We start from the raw sequence: 2,916 nt of genomic DNA, 5'->3' as shown, positions 1-2,916 counted from the left end.
TGACTATCTACCTCTGACTACCATCACTAAATACTGCCACCACATTCTCCCACCACCACATCTAACTGTCGACCACCTCTTTAGATCATTGGAGGCACCTTTAACAACTAATCACCACTACGAGGTCCAATTTCCACAACTACTAGTATTACTAAAAAAAATATAAATTTACAATATTTGAAGTAATCATTTCAAAATAATTAGTATTTTAATTTGTATAGTTTTTATTAATTATTTTTATATGTTATAATTTTTTATATTTAGTAAATTCATAACGAGATGGAGTAACTATAAACTAGAATTTATTTGCTTTTTTATATGATAATATGATGTTTTTAATTCGATTTTAGTTATATTTCACTACATTTTTGTTTTGTTTTAGTTGCAAGGAGAAACTAAGGAATAAGTGAAAATTATTGGTGCAAAGATCCCTGAAGTCAAATGGTCCAGTCATGGTTTATCCTTATCAAGAAGATAAAAGAAAAGCAAGTTCCAACAAAAATTATGATCATGTGTGAGTACGTCTTCCTTGTCTTGGGATTGTAGGATTTCCAATGATGGATCTATGACAATTTCTATTTCTTTATTTTTGTCATCAATATTGATCTTTTAATCCAATCTTAGTAAGAATCATATTCGTACTTGGATATCAAATGTTGCATTGAAAAGTGAATTTGATATCTGACCTATCAGATTAGACAAGAGAATCAAATCATGAAAATAGATTTTCGTTCTCTTGAAATCATGAAAGATAGCTTCTCTTAATTGGATTTTACTAATCCACCAATCATGAAAATATGTTGGCTATTAGTTTAAAATACACTTATGATCTTTGCAAGAAGGCATTAGTTATAATGGTTTACTTGATTTTTAAGAGTTTAACACCCATGACTTAGAGATTATTAGTTTGATTGTATCTATCATTGTGAAAAACTACAACCCAAATGTGTTATTTGTTGTAATTTTTAATCAATAAATCATTCTATCAACAATCGTCATTTTAGTTAATCATCATAGTAAAGAGAAATTGATATTCATAATAAAGTCCTTATGGGAACGATAATTTTTAGTACGCGACAATACAATACACTTGCAAGCTTATCAAGTTTTTGGCGCCATTGTCGAAGACTTTGTTTTTGTTATTAATTCTCTTTTTCTGTACCGATTAGACTACAATTTCTTTTTATTTTTCTGTTACTGATTGTTCTCTCTCTTTGAATGCGAAGAATTCAAAGTCTTGGGAACCTTGTCGAGCCAATACCCGAGATAGAAATATTTTTCCATAAGAGAACAAGAAAGAAAAATAATTTCTAAACAAGAAAAAGTATTTAACAATGGCTAAAAATAGAACTTGAAAGAATATGCATCTTCTGATACTATAAAAATGCATTCGAGTATTTTGCGACTGATGATATAAGCTAACAATTTTGTGATAAAACCTTATTTGTTGTCCATGGTACAACAAAACCAATTATCTAATACTTCGAAAGATGATCCAAATCTCTATGTGTTTATTTTTTTAGAGTATTGTGACACTTTGAAAATGAATTGAGTGACTAGTGATGCCATTAGATGAAGGGTTTTTATTTTTTCATTAAGGGATAGAGCTAGATCTTGGCTACATTTGTTGCCATTTGAATCCATTACCACACGGATTCAGTTAAAGTAAGCATTCCTTGCTAAATATTTTCTACCAAGCAAAACTACATAATTGAGAAATCAAATCACAAGTTTTTCTCAAAATGATGAGAGAATCTCTCTATGAATCTCGGGAGCGCTTAAACAAGATGGTGAGATTGTGCCTTCATCATGGATTGGAGAGATGGTTAACTGTTCATACATTTTACAATGGACCTTTATACACTATAAGAATGAGAGTTGATATTGTTGTAGGAGGAGCGCTGATGAATAAGAACATAAAAGATGCTTATGCTCTTATTGAAGACATGGTGCAGAACCACTACCAATGGTCAAATGAATGATCTCTTCAGAAGAAAGATTGTAGGTATGAAGTTTATGCATTAGATCATATTGCTTCTAAGGTAGATGCATTGTTTCAAAAATTTGAAAAATTGAATGTAAATGTTGTCGCACCAAATGTTTCACCTTGTGAAATTTGTGGCATTGTTGATGATATGGCCGTTGAATGCCAAGTCGGAATATGTGCTAAAGATGGGTGGAGGAGGGGTAGGCTAATGAACAAGTTAATCATCTTAACAATCCTCAAATAGGGGATCCTTTTTTCAATACTTACAATCAAGGGTGTAGGAACTATCCAAATTTTTCCTACAAAAATCCTATCCTTAGTCCCATTCCCTAACCGGTTAGACCTCCCGGTTTCAAAGGTCCAAGGACTTTCAACAGCCCCCAAAATTCTAGCTTAGAAAATTTGCATGAAAATTTTGTCCCTACTCAAACCAAACAAAATGAGGAGTTTAATTGAATGAAGCACTTAGGAATTTGGCATCTAAGGTAGATTCCATGTCCACACATAATAAAATGTTGGAAACACAATTCACTGAAGTGGCTCAACAAGTTGCTTCACCCTCTAGATTTTTCGATGTGTTTTTAGGGCAACCTGAATCTAATCCCAAGGGAAAACTAAATGTTGTCAACTTAAGAAGAAAAAAAAAATTAGAGAAACCCAAGGTAGATATGTGGAAGAGAGTGGTAGTGATGAGAGTGAAAGAGCTCAACCATCAAGTGTGAGGGTAGAGAAGGAAAACTAAAAAACTTATGTGCCTCTTGCACCATACAACCCACTCATACCCTTTCCCCAAAAATTCGCTAAGGCTAAGGAGCAATTTAAAAAATTTGTGGAACTTTTGAAAAAGTTATATATAAACATTATGTTCAAGATCCATGAAGTTTTTCTATTCCTTGTGTGATTGGTGATATAAATTTTGAACGTGCTTT

General features: G+C 32.2%; 1 non-coding gene across 1 annotated transcript; it reads right to left on the bottom strand.

Moving 5' to 3' along the window:
- Positions 1-1,709: 1,709 nt before the first annotated feature.
- On the bottom strand, positions 1,710-1,816 carry LOC113784658 (small nucleolar RNA R71). The gene has a single exon (XR_003470758.1). It is a non-coding gene; the product is annotated as a small nucleolar RNA R71 (small nucleolar RNA).
- Positions 1,817-2,916: the final 1,100 nt, after the last annotated feature.

The sequence above is a fragment of the Cicer arietinum genome, chromosome 6 (assembly GCF_000331145.2).
Source record: "Cicer arietinum cultivar CDC Frontier isolate Library 1 chromosome 6, Cicar.CDCFrontier_v2.0, whole genome shotgun sequence".
NCBI lineage: Eukaryota > Viridiplantae > Streptophyta > Magnoliopsida > Fabales > Fabaceae > Cicer > Cicer arietinum.
Note: the sequence above shows the minus strand (reverse complement) of the source record. Positions and strands in the feature narration are given on the sequence as shown.